Genomic DNA, 23,129 nt, shown 5'->3' on the forward strand with positions numbered 1-23,129 from the left:
ACTTTTAATATACTGGAGTATTATGTCTACAGTTTAATTTCTTGATCTTAACTTGATTTTGATTTTCGTTAAGTGTTTATTATCAGAGCTAGTGGGTTTCGGTAACGCGGTTAACCCGAATTCGATTAAATAAACTAAAAATATCACATTTCTTACAAAACGACCAACACCCTATATTAAAAAAAAAAAAAAAAATCTCGGGTAAACAAAATATTCAAGTCTTACAAACAAGTAACCTGAATATTGTTTGGAACGTATCTTTTTGTTTTGAGACGTTTCTTATCAAGTTTTAGTAACGGTGATATTGGTAGGCGAGTGATTGGTGTTTATTTTTTCTTTAAACGTTGAAGAGGAATTTTACTGTCGATCGGTTTTACGACAACAACTGCATCGGCGACAAACAACCCCAGCCATCCTTGGTTCGGTCAACTTCGATGGGGTATGTGGGGATAACCGCGTTGTTGGCATGCCGTCGCCGCAGCTGATAAACCGGACACCCGGTGCGCGGTGAAAGGAGAACCTCCTTAGGCGGCGGCGTCGGCGGCAGCAACATCAGTGTTTGTGGCTGACGGGCGCAGGTCGACGGCGGCAACGTTTCAGTTGGCCTCCGGTCGTCGCGTGTGAATTGTGTCTTCCGTCCGGGTCGTACTCTTGCCACTTGCGTTGATACTGATATTTTAAAAACACGTTTTTCCGTTGTATTTTTTATTTTGATTGTCTTTTCTCTTACAAAAGTTTCACTTGCCTATATTGGATTCGATAAACCCCCGTCGTCGTTAACGAGTAGTGAAATAAAATGATAGTGTATGACATACTATATTATACTGTCTAGGTAAACACAGTTGCAAAATATCGTGCCGCCTTCGGATTGTTTATTTTTAAACTTCAGTCGTCCGACGGTATCTTGTGAGTGTGTACCACGTGTTGTAAATCTTGTCTCACGTCTCGTTTGCGTACAATCTTCTTTTTTTTCACGACGCCTTCTGGTTAACGAATGTGCAGTGACTTAACGACAGCTTGAAAACAAACGTAAATATTGTTATTATTATTTTAATTAACAACAGCATGTGGTTTTGCCATAAGTATTTTACGTTCGTGTTAGATTATACGATCTATTGACACTCATGATATCGTGATTTGTGATAATTATCATTAAGGCACATGTAAATTCCACCAATTGCAACCTCTTAAGACCTATTTTTCATTCAAATTCCACCAGTTTGTTTTTTTTACCTGAAAAAAATTGTAAATTCCACCCGAAAAATTTTTTTACCTGAGAAAAAATGTAAATTCTACCAGTACATTTTTATTTTTATAAATATTCTGATTTACCCTTTTAAATTTATTATAAATTAATTAGTAATACAGTATAGGTACGATATAAAATTATTAAACACGCAATAACAATAAAACAATATTAAGCAATAATAATAATAAGTTACAAGATAATAGGTAAATAATTTTTGTACATATTTATTATTTATACATAGGTAATATATTATTTAAAATCCAGATACTTATATTATTTTTTACACAAATTTAAAAAAAATAGGTAGTAATTAATTATGATCATTAGTTAGTAGTTGCTTATTTTACCAGCGGTAAAGTTACACGTTTTCAGGTCAAAAATACCGGTGGAATTTACATTTTTCAAGTAAAATAAAACGTACCAGTGGAATTTACATATTTTAAATTAAACTCAAAAATTGACTATCTATAAATTGGTGGAATTTACAATCACTCGATCAAAATTATACAGATTATAATATATACATACATGAAAATTATCATCCATGATAAGTACAACAGATTATAATAAGTTAAGTAACAATTTAACTAGTTATTATAATTTTGTGATAAAATTATATTTGGACATAAATGATTATTAATATTATTGTTATAAAACTATAATAATCATCTTTATTGTGAAAATTAATTAATTACCGAATTAAACCCTCAACATCAGCAATAGATATTTGTATATTACCTAATAATTATTATAAATTCACGATCTATTACTACCTGTTTTAATTTTTAACTACGTATTTAACTGTCACCTAGAGTTTAGTGATCGTGTGTTGTAATATAAGGGTAAGACGAGACTTTTAATATAATATAACTCATTGTATCTACTATGTTGACTTTTTAAAAAAAAAATCTTAAATTATATATTAAATATAAGTTCATGATTCTAAATTTTAATTTTGAAAAAAAGTAGAATAAAATACAGATTTCTGACACTTAAATATGCCTTTTTTTATTTTTAATATTTTACAAAATAACACACTCTTATAAAACAAATAAATATATAAATATATATAATTATAATTTCTAAAATAGTATAAAAAGTATCTGATATTAAATGAATAATGAGTATTGTCTCACTATGCCTTACGTAAATTACTTATTTTAAACTGCACAATTGAATAATTCATTCATTTTTAATAATAAGATAGCAAAATATATGACTACATATGACAGTAGTGTATAAATACATTATAAAAGTTAGACTCTACTTAATTCATTAAAAATGTATTTGTTATTCTTACCGTAAAATAGTTGAGAAATGTATACTATATAACTCGTTAAGAAAGGAAAATAGAAAATCACTGCTTTTAGCTGGTAATATCTTATGATCAAAAATCATCTAAATTGTCATTATAAATTATTAAAACAAAGTTTTATAAATATAATAACATACTGACTTGGAGGAATACTTGTGTTTTTGTACCCGTGTTCACCTTTATATAGATTTTTTAAGTGTGAAGAGTGAATTATTAATATATTAATACAAAATAACATCAATACATTTAGCATCATGACTTGTGTTATACTTATAAGTTATAACAATTAAGTAAAATATATATGTAACCGAAAACTAATAAATGGTTTCTATCCTTTTTATGTATTTAAAACTCAGTGATGTTGAATATTAATACTACTTGCAGTAGTAGTAAATTAATGAAACATAGTAAGAACAGTGGCCACCAAGGTCGATATGTGAATAATATAGATGTTATAAATAGCAATCGGTTGTATCAATAAATTATATTTTTAAAAATAGGATATTTTAGGAAAATTGATAAGTCTTCTTTTTAATAACATGATTGCTGATAATCATTCACTAAATACCTATTGTATTGACATCTATAATACCTATTCAGGATTATAATGATTTAAATGAGTATGAATCTTTATAATAATTAGTCAGACCATATATTTTTCTATGTTATATTTATTTTTCATGGATAAAAATTAAGTTAACTAAAGGTAGCAAAAAAAGTTAAAAAGGATACCAAATGGCGTGATTCCCAAAAAAAACGTTCTGATAACTTTTGTGCATATTACCATTAATTAAAACATAGGTTATATCATTACATATTGTTTAGGATACTAAATGATTATTTTACTAAAATATTTAATACAATGTCTAATTTATTTTGATATTAGTGGATAATGTTACAACTTTAAGGTCTATGTATAGGTTAAAAGTTAGAATAATAATAATAATAATAACTATTTAGTTATTTTGAATTAAAGAGATAAATAAAAAAAAAAAAAAAATGTATAGAGTGTAAGTAGCTTGTATATTGTAATCTTTAATGTATACAAAAAAAAAACAATTATATAATTATAATTTATTTTTATATTAATATAGTTATTAAACATTATGATTGGCACATGATCTAATTTGTTCAATTATCCATATGAGAAAATTCGGCCATTACCACATTAACCAAGTATCGCGTGACTCTCAGTATGGTAATATACGAAATATACCTAATATAATGAATAAAATATGTTAATAGATTTTCATATTGTAAATGCTTTCCCACTTCATGTATTATCATTTTAACTGCTGTATGCACTATACCCGGAGTATTTTTGAATTTAGATTACGTATTCATCTTATATAAAAAACCGGTTTTTTTAGATATTTTTTATAACTTCCAGCAGGCCCAAACTTAATTTAAACCCCTGAATAAATACTTTGTATTAATACTGTCATTTTATACATTTTCATTAATTTAGGTTTATTGTAAACATATATTAAAAAAGGGAGGATTCAAGTGAACTTCGTTATCGAGGAGCAAATCATTGAAATTTAAATGTTAAATCAAAATTAAATAATAAATCATTGCTTATGAAAAATGGTTTTGAGCTAAGAAATTAGCCTACTACCTATATGTATTCCCGAGTATATTTGATGACGCCTATATTCATATTGACATATTGTTATTAAAGAAATGTATTTCATACATTAAGTACTACAGTTAGGTATATTTTTCCTGTTATTCTAAAAAGTACTAGAATTTATCGATCTCTTAAAATACCAACTAAGTGTAATTTGTCAAAGATCTATACTGATCCTAAAAATTATGTTAGATACACACACATATTATTATAAAACCAAATCATTCATCGTTTTGCTCATAGTCCATGTCTGTATTCGTGAATTTATTTAATCATATCGGTTAGTTTTGTTGGAAAAATAATTAAAGATTTTCTAACATTTTTAAAAACGATAGTTTCAGCGGAAATTTTAGTAAGTAGGCAAAGATCAATAATACAGAATATTATGTATATGGCTTTTCTATAGTACCTACTCAGTTTTTAGTTTATCCATCAGTTTATTTCTAGAATTCTTGAAAATTCTCATCCATTTTCAAATATAATATTTAAATGTAATTTGTATTATGTATGGTTAAATACATATTTAGAGATTAACAAAATTTCAATAATCTTTATCAAATTAATGATTTGATTATATGGTTATGTATCAAATTATACCTACATATTATAAGAAATATTTTACTTAAAATGTTTAATTTATTATGATAAAACACATTTGTAAAATATATGGTAAATAATAGTTATTGATAATTTATAATTTTTTTTCCATTCAATTGAAATACCATTTATGATTTCCATTTCCTTACCTTAAATATATTTTTACAGATAATAATATAATAATATAACCATAGAAAACTCTAAGTTACATATTGTTTATTTTACCATCGCTGCTTTAGTATGATACACATTTATTTGAAAATCTATAGACATTTACTAAGGATTATTTTTGTTTTTATAAATTTAAGCTGTTGGTATTTAATAATGTAGTTTATTGATTTTATAAATTATAAATACGATATTTTAAACAAAGCTTGTACGTTATCATGCAATTTTAATAACAACAATTAGCTTAAATTTTCTTAATTGAATATCCCAGTTAAGTATTTTAAAGATTTATTTCAAATTCTCTTTATACTTATTCATTGAATACATAAAAATAAATTCTAATATATATCACATGACCATCCTTCCATGGATTCATCACATAACTTCTTTTTTTTACACATGAAGTATCCTAATATGTATGTTATATTATATTAGACATGCCTACTTTATTTATTATTATTATATTGTATTACATTTATACTTGGTATCAAAAAAAAAAAAAAAAAAAATACACGAATTGTTTAAAGTTCATATTTTTTTCTCTTATATTATATTATATTTAAATCCAGAATAAGACTTTTTAATTTCTGATTATTAAAAAATTAGTTTTTAATTAGGTTTTAAAAATTGTATTTTCCATGACAATTATATTATATTAAAATTTAAAATATACTACCAAAAATTATTCTTTCTTAAAACATCAAAATAAATTACCTGTATCTTAACTTACTCAATATTTTTTGTATTTTGTATTTTTTTTAAATTTTTATGTTGTATACATTTTCTTAAATAAAACAAGTCAGATTCAACTTATTTATTTATTTTATTGAATAAACAAAATATTTTTAATAACCTAATGGCAATGAATATATATTTTAACACTTAAAGTAAATTAGTCAGGGTTATTCCTGAATAATTATTAATTTAAAATAGTTTGATTATATAATGACTAATATAATTTTCATTAGGTTATAACTTAAACATTTAGGAATATATGCATATACCATTAAATATTTTGATAAACACAATATATTTTTAAAAAGTTAAAATTATCCAGGAAAATACCATTATTATATTTAATATAAATAATTTATGTTTTATCTATTAAAGATCTAAAATTTAAAAAAAAGAAAATCTATTTACATTATACTTATCAACGTTTTAAGTTAAGCCTATTTATATAATTGTTTGTTTTGATTTTTTGGGCGTATTGTTCTATAAAAAGAAAATAAATATAAGTATATTTAAATGCACACGTAGAACTAATTAAAAACGATTCACCTATTATTATAACTATTAATTAAATTATATATGTGTATAACATAATATTTACTAAAAATTTATTATATATATTATATACACCTAATGTATAATATGAATAAGAAGAACTTGTTATAATATTATAAACTAACTTTTTTTATTACTCTTTCAGTAGGATTAAATGTGTTACTTTATATTTTAGTATGTAAAAAGGTACTTAAATTGCATTATTTTATTCATTAAGATATAAAGCAAATGAATAAAAATCATCATGTATAAGTTTTGTAACAATTTACTTTTATATACATATAATAGTTTTGTCTAGGACACATGTAAAATGTGCCTTATATTAAATGTGCTTATAAATATTACAACTAATTAATGAATATTGTATATTATTATAAACATTTAAATAACGGTTTTCTAAAATTGAATATCGAATAAATGTTTTGCACTAGTTATCTTAGATATTTGTGTGTTTAGGTTAAATATAATATAGAAAATCTATCTCTTCACATTATATTAGAATGATTTTTATTACTATTCTTTGAGCCTTTTTTTTTATATATATTTTAATATAGTTTGTGGTTTACATTATTATCACTTAATTATTATACTTATAGTTATGTCATTGGATTATAAATTATTCCTGCTCAAGATCATGTTTAGTATACAATAGCATATCATTGAAATAAAATTTAATGCGTCCATAGCAGTAACTCATTTTTCATCTATTTTACAGCAAATCCATATCCATTTCTCCATATTTTTTTCACTCAATATTTTTAGGTTTTATTGAATTAATAACCATGATACAATTAATTAAGTTATTATATTCAGAAAGTTTTAAGAAATGAATATTTAAATAATTGTAGATGTTGCGATTCAAATGAGACTTCACAAACATGGGTTATTAATTATAGTTATTACATATAGTTATAATTTTGAATCGTTGTAGACAATTTATAAGATTAAATTTAAATTATCTACTAAATTAAGTTTATTAAGTTTATTCATTAATTAGATTAACATATTTAAGTATGTGTGGCTAATTTTTTAATCAGTTATCTAACTTTTTTTTTATCTTAATATAATTAGCATATCGGTTTATTAAAGATAATTTCAAACTGTTTAACATAAAGTGAGTATTGAAAAATTAGCTTGATTTTTTTATGAAAAAAGCATATTTTATTTGAGTATATTATGACTTTGAAAACACTTGCTATTTAATTTTCTGAAAAGAATAGGATTGTTTAAATTTAAAACTATATTATCAAATGTTATTTATTTATAAAAAAATGTTTATAATATAAATGAGAAAATAAAATTTTTAAATACTTATTTCTAAATATAATTTTTTTTCTCTTAATATATAACTTCCTATGTATAGTAAATAAAAAGGAAAATAAATAAATAAATAGGAGACAATTGCCGATGAATTCTCAGTAGTAAGATTATTAATTTAAAACTCTCTATTTCAGAACTCTAGTCCAATAGAATTATTTTCTTATGCTACGTGTTCGTAGGTTAAAGATAACAAAATCTTATAACATCGTTTTTAAAATCAAAATGAAATCATCTATATTGATGACTACTGAGTAATTTAAAACTTATACTATCTACCTTAAAATATGTCATAGATTTTTGTTTTTAATGCTTTTTTCTGTTTAAAATTATTACTAGGATAAAAAATATGGTATTTTTCTTATAGAATAATTGTCATCCTCTTAATATAAATGCGTGCTGTAAATAATATAATTCATAAACAAATTAAAATTAATTTTTGTTATTTTAGAATTCGAAACATTGAATACATATTTTCGGCAGTGCAAATATTATTATTACTTTATTAATATCATATTATTTATTTACCATACATATATTATTAAGTGAAAAAAATTAAAATTAAAATTTGAAATTTGCTTTAGTTTAGGAAAAATAATAGTTAAATTAAAATCATTATTTTAACCAAAAATAACTAAATTTTTTACTTTATTATTTTTTGTTAACTACCTAGTTACGTTATAATTTTATTAGTTATCAAAAAAAGTAACTTGTTACTTAATTTCTAACTATTCAAATAATTTTAGACCAAGCTTTAATTGAAAACATTTATAATTAGAATCATAAATGTTTCATATAATATAGAAAATATATGTTTAAGTCATTGATTGCCATCGAATTATTCCTGTTAGGTAACACTCAATTTGTATGAACTAATAAATGATCACGTAGATATTAATAATTACTCCAAAAGTTGAATTTTAATAAATTGAAGTGGAAATATAATATTTATTTTATAAAAGTTCTTAACAATTTTGAAATATATCTTAGATAGAAATAAGAAATTAAAAGTTATTCCTATTTTTGAAATAATAACTAACATTCGTCACAACTACTAATTTATTGTCTATGATATGTAATTTTACATCAATAGAGTTCAAATTAAAATATTTTATTGTCCTTCATAACTTACATGTTTGTATTTTGTACATACACGCTGTATTTTGTTAATGAAAATGGATAAGGTAATATTATAGAACAAACTACGTCAGTACATAATTAAATATACTTATAATTGAATACCCTGTATGACCTCTCATCCCTCACTTGTCTATTTTACTATTCTCAATATAGTATTTTTGTGTTTAGTTTCCTATAAACTAAGTTTTATTAACAAAAAATCCGAATATAACAATGTTTAATGTTTTATGTTATACTTATTAAATGTTAATTTTATTTCATTCTAGATTATTTTTTGACATTAAATTAGAACTTTAATTTACACAACAAAATATATCACATTTTAGGATTTTAGAATGGATGGTTTAATATAACATTCCAAATTTCAATAATATAAACAAGGAAAAATACATAGCTGATACTCATATTTTTATTAGTGCTTAAATTATTATCTACGAGTATGTGGTTATTTTGAAAATATTAATGGTAAAATAAAATAATATTAAAAATAAAAAAGAATTGATTATTATCATTGAGTATACAAAAATTCAATGAAATGTACAAGTATCTTATTTAATATTAACCTTAAGTAATTATGGTTCTTATTTTTTTTTTTAAGCAATTATTTATAAAATTAAAAATTATATTTTTAAACTTTTTAAACACAGATTATGATAAAATAATTTTTAATTAGGTATCTAATATTAAATATGTTTTATTTATTATACTTTTTGTAATAAAACCCATATTTTTTTATTATTATTATTATTGTATAATCACTACTATTCAGAGTGAAATTTAATTAAATGTTTGACAGTTTAATATAATAGTAAATAATTTCACTTACCTATTAAAAATATTATTTTATTGATACTGCTCTATGCTATCAATTTATTAATGGTAAAATTATGTTAATTTTTATCACCATCGATATTGCCTGTTGTACATGTTGTACATCATGTTTGTTGTACATCATCATTAATTGTAGGTTGTTCTTACTGTTCAAACATAAATATATTAAAGGTAATTGATGTTTGATCACCAATACGGATATTAGCACACGCATTATGCTAAAATACGTCAAAAATAATTAATTTGTTCTAAAGGTTGAGCATTGTTGGAGAAGTAAGCATAAATCTATTGTCAACTACACACAATATTATTTTATTTTATTTATCTTAATTTATATAATGTATCAATATATAGCATACGTGTCAATTTCATTCAAATATTGTAAATATAAAATCTACCACAAAAAAAAAAAAAAATCATGAAAAGTTGTACTGTTGAATAATAAACTCTCATTAAAACAAAATCTTTTAAATATAGAACATCTATCATAATAGTTTAAAGCGAAGTTAAGTCATTCGTTTTATTCTTTTATATTAATAATGTTTCATTTAAAATTAATAAAATAAAATATTTAAAATATATTTGCTGATAACTTAAAAATAAAATAAAAAGATTTGAATGACATTTGGACTCCATATTATTCTGTTTAATTTTCTAAGAATATTCTATATTACTTTTTCTACTGCCCAATTTTTTAAATAGTTAAAAATATATATGGACGTTTTTGAAATATATATTTATGCAAACTAAAATAAGAATAACCATACCTAGTTTTGTAGATATTGTTACACATATTTTTTTTTTTCATATAATTTTGCTAGATTAGTAGAAAAATACTCTACTCATTTATAAATATATTAATAGTTTTAAGAATACTCAAACCAATGCAAATAAATATGATACAAGAACTCTACTCGAATTATAATTTATTTTTTTAATAGCGTTTCTTTCCTTGCAAATTTAAACTTAGAATGGCATTTCTTATATTATATACTGCAATAAAACACTAGATTAATATATCTACTTTAGACAGGCAATACCCATATTGATTTGGCACTTAGAATTTTGGATTATACAATAGAAATTTGAGTAATTAAATGCAGAATTAGGGTAATCATTTGATTTTGATTTTAGAGTTGTATTAGTCCTTATATACTACATTAATCCATGTTAAATGGTTATCTCTACATTGTAACATATTAGTTACTAGTTAACCAGTTTTAATATCATATTTATATTAGATTTATTACAATGAATTTGATGTTTTTTTTTATAAATATTTCTTATATTTCATTAAAATCACTACAATTATTATTCCAATTACGGTATTTAATTATTTTAAAGTAGGCTATATTTTACTATTACGATATTAGTTATCAAAAAAGAATGACTTATTATATTTTTTGAAACTCGTAGCTTATAGAATTAGAAGTATTGGGGAAATAAGTACTTTAGTATTTTCAAAAAAAAAAACGCATAACATTGAACTATTTTCATGTGTTTAATAACAAAATTATAGAACAGTTAATTATTTTACGTTACTATTAACTATTGACTATTGATAGTTTGAATTTTCTGGCTCATTCATAATAAACTGTTTTTAAAAAATAATTCATTAATAAATATGAATTAACATTATTTATTAAGCTTATAAATAATTAATATAGTTCATCTACAAAAAAAAAAAAAAATATATATATAAATGTACATCTATAAATATTAAATTATTAATAATTTAAACATTTCTTAATTAATGTTACAAATAAATATTATGAAATGTTCATCACTTTCATGTAAGTATTTATTCTAGAGATTGTTATAAGAAAATTAAATATAAATTGATAAAAACTTATAATAAAATAAATGCAAATAGGTTTATGATTTATATTTTTAATTTTAAACAATTAACTATTACAATTATACAGCTTTTATGAATATTATATAATTCACAACATTTTGTTTTTTAACAAGTAAATTTAATATTTTTATAAAAATACTTAATTAAATTAATTAAATTTAACAATTCAAATAATATTGAAAGTAAAAAATATCATTATGATTTTAAATATACTTATAAATGAAACTTAACTGGTAAATAAATATATTAAAATAAATTGAAATTAATATATAGCATATACATAGCATATTATTTGTTATTTGTTTACATATTATGTATGGTATCAAATAAATAGTTTAACTTATATTTTTTCAAGTTGAAAGTTAAAGTTATATGATATTTTTAAGTTAAATTTTTTTTTTTTTTTTTGCAGAAAGAAAATATAAAATATTTACAATTTATATTTTATGTAAAATTATAACTGTGTTTTAAAAAGGAATAGCAATACATGTCCGCGTAATACAAGGAAGTATTTAATGGCTTTACTTCAAGCAGTTCAAGAATATGAATTTAGAGTTTGATAAATCTACATTTATACCTATTTGTTTAATATAAGAATAGCTAAGAAAAAAGTATTCATTTCACAAAATTAAGTATATTAAATTTTAATTTAATTTGAACAATATTTAATTATTATTGGTTATTTTACCATGTAATTAGTATCTATTATTTAAATATTATGGTGTTTCGGTATGTATGTTTTGTCTAGAGATGTGAGTTTGTATTATGTATATAATAATGCGTTATTTTTATTAATTATTGTTATCATAAATATTTTTATTATATATTATTATAATTTATAATTGTAATATGTTTATTTAACATTCATGTGTTAGGAATGACAAATCAATGTAAATAAAAGTACAACGAGATAATATATAGTAATCGATTTATTAACAAAGATAATATCTTTGTTTATTTAAACTTTTTAAAAACAAAATCATTTTTTTTTTGACAAAATTGCTTGTATTAAATATAAGAACTTAGTACTTACAAGAAGTAAAAAATGTGGAACCAAAAAAATTAGTAGATATTTTTAATTAACAGATAATAAGATAACTCAAATCCTTATTTATTTTGAAATATATGAAAAATATTTTTACTAAGAATTATGAATTGTAATTAAAATATTTTAAATTTAAATTATTTCTAGTCACTAGGTATATGGACGTATGGTACATGGTACATCATAGTTGGTAGCATGACTAAATATTAATTTGGTAAATTTTGGTCTAAAATAATTATTGTATTATGTATTTTTTTAATTAATAATGGTTATATAACTTGTGTTAAATTTTCGATAATTTAAGGTTCTATACAGTATAATACGGTATTATACAAAAAAAAAAAATTATAAATTCTGTATTTTAACATATTATTTAGTTTTGTCCATTTAATTTTTAAAATTAAAAAATAGTATTTTTGTGCAAAATCCTACATAATTATAGCTATATGTATTAATATTTAAAGTATTTTTAATTAGGTACTTAAAAATTTGAGATAGTCAACTTATAAAGGTAATTTATGTAAATGTTTTAAAATTTGAATTTGTAGTTTGCATTAAATATTCATATAGTTTTGTAACTTTTAATGTTAAGATAGGAGGCGGATAAATTAATATTTGTATATAGTAGCCAGTAGACCTGAGGGAGTTTACTAAAACAAACACGATGTAAATCACAGAAAAAAAAAATTAAAATAAATGTAAAATAATTCTTAATTTCGAAACGTTTGATTATATTATTTGAACAATTATTTACTGAAAATTGTTTATATTATTATGTATTCATCATCGCAATTGCATACGTGAACCTAATTATAAATGTAATTATAGGTACTTAAGAATTATTAAGCTAATAAAATATTATACATTAGGTGTTATTTTAATTTAGGTATTTAATTCTTCAAATCTTCAAAAAAAAAAAAAAAAAAACGAATATAAAAATAATATCAATAAATATTTTAGTTTTTTTTTTTTTTTTTTTTTAATCAATAATAACCATATTTTAATTGTATAGCATATAAATAGTTTTTTTTTTTTTTTATTTGATTTATACTTAAGAGTTATGTTTTTACAAGCTAAGTGTTAGTAATAATTTTTTTGATGAAATGCATAGTTTATTAAAGACATTGTCTAAATTTCACAGTTATAATAAAATATCATTTTAAAATGATAATGATTCTCTATAAATACTACTATATTATTTATATTGTTTACATAGGAATAATCATGATATCATTTATTAATTTTATTCAAATATTTATTTTATAAAGCGTGTGTTGGTAAATTGGCTATAATTTGGATACCAGATATAATAATTAAATTAAAAATAACTCATAATATCAATGAAATAATTTTAAATTCCAATATTTTTTTTTTTTTAGAAATAATAATTAGAATTTGTGAAAAGTTTAAATAATTGATACTTTTTGAAAGTCCTACCTCTTTTAACTTATCTAATATAATATGTATCTACTATATTTACTAGGAAAATATATTTTATTTTCATTTTTTAAACTAAAAATTAAAAAATGTATAGAAGACTAAAGTAATATAGTTGCCATTTATATATTAAAAAGAGTATCCTTATTGAAATAAAATAATATTGTGACCCTTGTCATGCAATTTTTTCTAACTTGCTATTTGTATGAAACATGATAAATGTATGGATATGATCCGTCATTTTAGTCAGGGCCATTACGCGTGTACTTCCATGTATGTCTATTTATATATATATATTAATAATTTTCTTTTAGAAGTAGAAGATACATTTATCGTTAAAATATTCATATTATTACGTGTACTTGTACATTTATAGTTTATTCAGAGTTCTAAAAATATAAACCATTTTTTAAATTATTTAGGCATAATGAGATTATAATTATGATAATTTAATGATGTATACGCAAAAAAAAAAATGTTCAACTGTTCGATAAAATTCTGTAAATGTTATATATGTTATAATATCCAAAAACTGTTTTTAGTTTCAAAAGCATTAATACTATAGACAGAAAAGTCCTTTGTAGAAAAATATTTAAGCAATATCTTATGCATACATCATGTTAAGTTTTTTAAATTTAGTCTAAACAATAAATGCCTATAAAGAAAGTTTTGATCCGAAATTATAGACAAATTTATTTTACAAAAACTTGAATTTTATTTCCTTAGTATACTTATGGTTATGTTGATGCTAATTAACTTGAAAGATCTTTAGGGCATTGATAAAAAAATAACCTTTGTCTCTTTATATCGTTATCTGATAGTAGATTTGACAATGAACTTTTGTTTCTCTAGTATTCAGTTTATACGGAAAATTTAAGTTAATTAGTAATAAAATATATATTTATAATTATTCATAATATTTTTATATAAATTGAAAGATATAAGTTAAAATATTTTTAAATAATAACTTATACTCTTATTAAAAAATAAAATTTGGTACAAATTTTTAATTCCTTTTGGTTATACAAGGTACATTATATTACACAGATATAAGTACCTATATATTTGTATAAATTACTAACTCTATTTCAAAGTATACCATCTAGAACTATCATTACATTTTTATAGTTGGCTGATAAAAGAATTTCGTATAACTCATTTTAACTAAGTATTTTTTATGAAATTTATTTAACCATATCTCCATATCTTTGTATATAGTTAATAACATCAGAATAAAGTAATTTTCATTATACTATTGTTTTTTTTTTTTTTTTTTTTCTATTGATATTATTAAATTTGAGATATTTTAATTTATAATAAAATTAATATACTACTTTTTTTTATTTGATTAATATTTTTATATTAATAATATATTATTTGGATATACAGAATTTTAATTCAGTAAAAATAACGTTTTCATTCTTATTTATTTAATCTCATATTACAGATATTTATTGATATTTACAAAATTTTGTTTCTATCAAGTTCTAAGAAAAAAATATTTTTATTAAAAGTTAAATTTGTTCAAAACCTTGAATTAATGAAAGTGATTATTTATCATTTAGAGGTATAATAATTATACTGAATTATTATTATAAATGATAGTCATGTTTCCAACCACAAAAGTAGTTAATAATATCTTGATATTCTGTATTATGAGGAACAATATTTTTTTTTGGAGTATTTTAGAAGTTGTTGATACACAAAGTAGGATTGATGACGTGTTAATTAAAAACAACCATTAATGTCTTCATAGTTTTCATTGATATTTGTTTTTAGCTTTATATTAAACACAATTAAATGTGTAATACTGTAATGTATTAATTTATTGGAGAATTTACCATTGGTGTAGGTTGACGTTTCAGAAATGTAATAATTATTATTATTGATAGATGCGTATTAAGATTTATGAATGATCGCGTTGATAGAATGTACCTATATATTTTCATTTTTCAAGAATGATTAACATTTAATTAATGATTAATTACAATGGATAAATCTATTAATTTAAAATTTTTAACTATATTGATATTTTTATTAGCTATTATATTTTTATTATCAACTGATTTGGTTTTAAGACATTATTTAAAAATTTTCAAAATAGGTTAAGCTAATGAAAAATAAAATAGCATACATACATATGAAGAAAACACTGATAGTAAAAAAAAACCATCAATAAATTTTACATTTATATCAAAATTTTTTATTCCTAATAACATATGATAAACTCTAAAATATTTAAAATATTTTTTTATTTATTTATTTTTTTTTTTGTTATTTTCTACAAAAAAAAAAAAAAAAATGCTTTAAATGTGTTGTATACAGACTATAATATTATAACTTTAATTAAATTATTTTTAAATAATTCATACTATATTATTATCATCAAAGTATTATAAGAATCTCATTAAAAATATAATACTATTAAAGTATACTATATTATGTAATTCTACCTGGATGGTTTTTATATTTTTTTTTTTTAATTAACATAAAAATAAATATATACTTATATGTATGTATGTTTTATAAACGTATTTTAAGGACTAAATAGATTTTGTTCTTTTGGTATTAATGTTATGCTGGTGCATTCCTGGTATTATATTTGTAAGTCAAATAGTGTGCAGTTTGAAACTGTGTATAATATAAGTTATGAGTTTTGAGTATTGATGACAATTTTAATGAATCAAAAAAATTCCAGAAAACCAAAAAAGAACTATTTTATTATTTTTATAAGGTTTATCAAAAATAAATGAATAAATAATTTAATTATGTACGATATGAATGGGAATTTGTTAAATAAGATTTAAGAGAACTTTGTACCCGCATGCATGATGTCTCTGTCTTTCTAAATTATAATATACTAAAATGTCTGTAAGCAGTTCCAATTTTGTGAGGTTAACTTAAATATTAGAGTGAATGGACCCATTAACAAACTTAAAAGTAAAAAAATGTTCTGTACTATCTCGTCTGTTTTTAATGGTATTTTAATTTTTAAGATAGTTATAAGTATTGTTAAGCTGGAATACTTTGTATACTCATAACTTGCTTACAATTTAAAATATCATAAAAGTTCAACGAGAGAACACTAATAATGTTCTTACCTCTAAGTTTGCTAATAATTTATCTTAATTTTTAAACCAACAACATAAAATCGGAACTGTTGAAAGTAAAGTATTGGTACCTATGTCATGCGTAAGTAAAAAAGTAACAACACATACAGGTACAACGTCCTTTTGTCACACATTTTGGTAAAATAGTTTTATCGTGAATTATTTATCTTTTATAATGTATACACATTGCTTTGTGTTGAAAGGCTCTCAAGCGCATCATCTTTGTTTTTATACAATTATTTTAAAATATTCATATTATGTTAAAAGGTATCCATAGTTGAAGAAGGATGTAGGTACTTTCAACAAACACCTGGTCATACTGTTTTTAATAAAAAATATTGTGGCATATTTTGTCGGTAATATGATTATCACTATTTAGCAATATTATTTTGTACCCACATTACAAGTATTAGCTATTGATACTTTTTTTTTACTTAATGGAACATATTTTATTTTATACTGAACATTTGTTATGTATTTCAATTAAAACTTTTGTTGGTCGAGTTTAATTAACAAAATTATTATTAATATATAATTTATTATTTTTAAATGATAAAATATTAAAATTTGTTAAAAATTTCCTAAATTATCACTAATAAAATATGGTTTTTATATAAAAAATTTTCTTTTCTTGTTGTGTATAAACATGCGAATATTACATTAATGTAATTGAAATGATGAATGCTGTTTTAAATTTTCAAATAAGAGCAATAACTATAAATAAACAACAGTTTAAATTTTCGTTGTTTTACGGACAAAAATTGTGTGTGAGCAACCTTTCATATAACTAAAAAATAGCTTATGGGTTACAAAGAATAAAAATATTTACATTTTATCGAAATTACTCATAGATTTTCATATTTTACTAGATTTAAAAAAAAAAAGGTATAGAATAACCGAAGTTCTTTTGTTATATTTTTTTGAGTTAGAATAATTTATATGAATATAATATTTGAAAACTATTTATAAATATAAATATGTAGTAATATATTATGATTTATATTTATCAGTGACTCATTTTTAATGCTTATATAGATAGATTACAATTGCGATAATGATGATAAGTAAATAATATTTGTATTAAAGCACTTAAAGTCATTTATATTGTTCAATTTTGAATTTAAATTTTAAATAGCTAAAAATAACTAGTAATTCTGTCAACTATCAAATTAATTACAGAAATATGTCTTTAGCTATACATAATTAATACTTTGTTTAAGTCGCACTTAATACCTAGTTTATTAGTTCAGTGGATTTTTAAAAATTACCCTATAATTAACTATTAAATTTCACTTAACTTTCTATAGTTAATCAAATATTAAGCAATCAATATTAGAGGTAAATATTAGATTAAGTTTAATTAATCTAAAAATCATAAATAAACGAAATATCTTAGCTACTATAAATCAATTAGATACGCATAATTTACGGGAACTATAAAAAATAAAGAATTATTGTGGCTTGGTGTGACGAGTTGGCTGCTACCAGTCGCGGAATGTGACTGAGAGTAAGTAACGGCCACAAATACTAGCTCCCGGATGGGTGACCACTCGGGATCATAGTGTTTAAAAACCTTGCCACACATACACATATTTACTATCAATAATAATAATCGTAAAAAACAATCTACCGTACCAACCCTTACCCCTACCACAGTTAAATCCCAATGGCCTATGTTGTTGCGAGCTCTTTTAAAAAAAAAAAAAAAAATTATTATTTTCTTTTTTTAATTTATTATTGCACTCTGTAATTCGATATTTATTACTTTATACTTTGTGAGGAACTGTTAATGATTTTTAAGTATGAAAAAACCAATTGGTACTAATAGCTACCAACACTACATCATTATAATTTTAACCTCAAGTGTTATTTGTTTAACTTAGTTTATTAGCCAAAGATAAAAAGTCAACTATTTTTACTCATAAAAACTTGAAAATATAATATATTATTAATGATTGTATTACCATTATTATTTTATTTCAATACCTAACATAATTGTCAAAATTGTTATGGTTTACAGTTCATACGACTTAATATTTACCTGTATTAAATTGGTTTGAAGTAGTTTTCATCTGATTAAAATTTTATTACATGTATTTAATAATCAGGACATTAGCATTAATAAATAGTTAGTGTCTTTGTTTTGAAATGTTACTAGAACAATTGCATTGGTAATAATGGGCGTCGCCGGTATTCAAACAATTGTTCAAAATACACATAGAACTAAAACATCAACAGATTTTATAATACTGAATATTTCATTATCGCATAAAAATTTAGCCAAATATTTTTGATAAATATCGCTGTCGATAAATAAATACATTTTTAATTAAGGTAACAATATTCAGCTTTATCTGTAAAAGATTTTTCTACAGTATACAAATCTGTAGTTGGTTTTCAGCCAGCTTTCAATCTTTGAATCATCGAACATTTCAAATAAAAAAAATATTATATTTAAACATTTTAAAAATAATAATGGAAAAAAATAAATAATTTTTGAAAACAATAACTTTAATATTTTAGAACTAATTATTGGAATCCAATTGATATTTTTTAACGATGTATGCGAAAAAAAATGCAATGCAACTATTACCACTAACAATGGAAAAATAGTTTTTGTTCACGGAAATATATTATATGAAAAGCCAATAAAAATAATTCGAAAAAATGTTTAAGTATCAAAAAATTCCAAGTATGTGTTCATTTAATATAAATGTTTTTTAAAAATCTATAAATCGAGAACGATACAAAACTTTATCTACCTTCCATCATCTATAATTAAAATAAACCTTAAGAAAAACTTGTTCACATATTTGAACTGAATGAAATAAAAATTGTAACTTACTAAATAATTTATTATTTCTTAACGACAAAAAAGAAACTCTTTTAGCTGATGTTCACAAATATTATAATAGATAGGAAGAATAATTTAGTCGAGTTGCATCCCCAAAACGGGATGCAAAATAGCTATATAATTTACTACTTACAAAATATACCTTTTTGGGACGCAATTATTATGCATCCTCTAAAACATATAAAATTCACGGAATTCGCTAATTATGTACTTGTAATTTATATTGACCCTAAAATTTTTCCTCCTTCAACGTGGGCTGTAAAATTTAATGGTATGAAAAGAATAACTAATGGCGCTGAATCATAATTTAATCAAATTTGGTTTGAATTTTATATTCCACATCAATTTAATTTTTAAGTTATACGTATGAAAAATATTTATTAAAATATTGATAGTAATTACTTTATATTTTTGAAGATTGATATTTTAATAGATCAACAATAAAATTATAATATTTTTGTTATTTTTGTTCATCAACTTGTATAAATTTTAATACATTTTTGCAGTATCATACTATTTTTTATGAGCAAAATTATATTACATATTTTTATCAATCTATGCGGTATAGTACTAGTTTTGTATATGGCATTAAAATATGTATTTTATGTGATTTTGTATCATGTTTATACGGTAATGGAAAGTGCCGATATAATCTGTTTAAATGATTGTTAATAACTATCTTTTTTAAATTTTATTATTTAATTATTTTTATTCATATAATAATGACCTATGTTAAATAATATGGTCAAAATTTCTGTACCTTTTAATATACGTTGTTCCACTTTTCCTATTTACCTATACTTTTCTAATTTGTCTTTAATTTTACTGTATATTCGTATGTGTATACTTATATATCCGATGAGGATATCACATCGCCATAAAGTGTGTTTACTGTGTTTAAGCTACTATTTCGTTTAGAAATTATTTGAAGTTAATAAATTTTAATTTGATCAATGCATACAAATTTTGATAGTTTTAATGAAAAATAATATTGGTACTTATAGTTCAAAGCATAATACGTAATTTATTAAATTTATTGATAATTTAAAAATTAAAAAGTTGATGTAGAACATAAAAAAATTAAACAATTTATTAATTAAAACTAATTTAAATTTATTTTACGTGATCATATTACTGTAATTCGTTATTCTTGATATGATATATAAGAGAGTAGAAACAGATGTAAATACAAAATGGTGGAATATAAAATGTTTTTGACGTTTTATTTGATAAAACTAGTTGTCTCTTCAACAAAAAATTTATTTTGAAATAAAATTTAAATATAATTTATTTTACTCTATCAATAATCTACAAATAGCATTAAAAAAAAAAAGAAGTTAACAATGAAATAAGACTGCTTCAATACAAATATTAAGAAGCAAATTAAAATTATTATACATTTAGTAAATTTACCTAAAAAGTTAGTTTTAAATGATTTGGTGGAATAACTGGATAGTACAGAACTCAAAATTGAAAATGGCATATGTTTCTCTTAACATATATATACATTTATTATGTATATTATAGTAGATATAAATTACCCAATGTTGATTAACCCCATTACACTTTAATTTATGATTAAAGAAAATAGTCACCAAGAATTTGATAATAATGCCTTTTCGAAACTACAGATACAAAGATAAACATAAAAATCATAAAAAATAAAAAGTATAGATGAAACTACAAGAGAAATAGAGTAGGTTAAACACTTGGAAATATTATTATCAGTGCATTTTTGTGATAAAATTGTCGAGATTAGCTTTTGCTTACCTTTTTCAAATTTTATTTGGGGAAAATTTAATAGCATACATGCACTTATTTTCATTGTTATTAATTGAAAATTCGTATACAACCATAAGTATAGTTTTATATTTTTCAAAAATTGTTTTATTATTTGTATTTTTATGAAAATTATATGGTACAGTAAACAATAAACATTTTTTTTTACTTAAAAATTGAAACATCGATTAACACTAAGAATTATAGATAAATTAACAAATAAATAAAATGCTTTGTTTTAGTATAGAATATATATATACATGATATCTCAAAAAAAAATTATATTTTAGGATATTATTTAATGGGAAAAATCTTAGTCTAAGAAATAATATAATATCTTAACGATTTAAAGTTTTAGACTTGGGTCACATTTTCTTTGATGGCTATAAGGATGGATGACCTTTTAAGTTATTCGATCGTTCGTGTGTCAAAAACATTTTTTTTGAGATCAAAATCTTAACTGCTTTCAAATTTAATAGTGCAAAACTTTCGATTTCTCATATATTTTTTTTATCCAATGTACAACATTATTTTTTTTTTATCATTTATTAGTAGCTATTTTTTCCATCAGTTCTAGTCATATGTGCTACACTTTAAAGTCCTTGCGATTTATAGAACAAAATTATCTTGATGATTATAACATTTTTATTTTATAAAACTAATTTTATTTTTAATAATTAGAAATCATATACGTAACATTATATATTTACTCATTTTTAATTAATTAAAAATTGAATAACTTAAAATTAAATTATTTTAATGAAGTGAATATAGCTTAAAGTGTATATTTAATGGAAGTATGCAGTCAATGTTTTATAATATGATGATAGATACGGGACATTATACATAATATCTAATATGCAATATTATTTATACAATACACATATATAAACATTAATTATACTAAAAAGGTTTTTCTTGTATTATTTATGTAAATTTTAATATACGCAAAGACAGTGCTAGATACTGGCCATAAAAATTATTTTTCATAAACTCACACATTAATTTATTTATGATAAGTAAAAATTGATATTTTAACGTTTTTACAATATTTTTGTTTTTGAATAGAGGAATGAATTTATTTCCATTACAATAGTGTGTATTTTTTTTTCTTGAGCGAGTGCAACTATTTTTAATCTTAAGGTAAGAAAAAACACTTTAATATTTAATTTTGAGAGTATATTGTTTGATTCTAAAAGTTAGATCAGATAAACAATTACTTATTTTAAATTATTATGAAAAGCTAATTTTAAATACAACATAATATAATGTTTTATTGCATATAAGTTTTTATTGTAATAATTAAAAAAAATATTGAAAATGAAAATGAAAATTGTTTACTAAATTTAAAATCAAAACATATTTCAATAATATACAATGATACAATATTTAAGTAATATACAACAATATTTCCTTAAACATTTTCAATGTTTGCTGAAATTTAATAAGTATTTATCCAGATGAACCATTTTTGCAATTGTACATACTAGTTATTTTTTTAAGCTGTTTAAA

General features: G+C 21.6%; 1 long non-coding RNA gene across 1 annotated transcript in view; it reads left to right on the plus strand.

The window, feature by feature from the left end:
* Window positions 1-589: 589 nt before the first annotated feature.
* LOC112604130 overlaps window positions 590-23,129 on the plus strand; it is a 64,258-nt gene continuing 41,718 nt past the window's right edge. Inside the window, exon 1 of the long non-coding RNA XR_003115206.1 lies at window positions 590-1,029. This is a non-coding gene — a long non-coding RNA (uncharacterized LOC112604130). The remainder of the gene's footprint in view (window positions 1,030-23,129) is intronic.

Source organism: Melanaphis sacchari, unplaced genomic scaffold (genome assembly GCF_002803265.2).
Source record: "Melanaphis sacchari strain LSU unplaced genomic scaffold, SCAv2.0 Contig11_pilon_pilon, whole genome shotgun sequence".
In the NCBI taxonomy this organism is placed as follows: domain Eukaryota; kingdom Metazoa; phylum Arthropoda; class Insecta; order Hemiptera; family Aphididae; genus Melanaphis; species Melanaphis sacchari.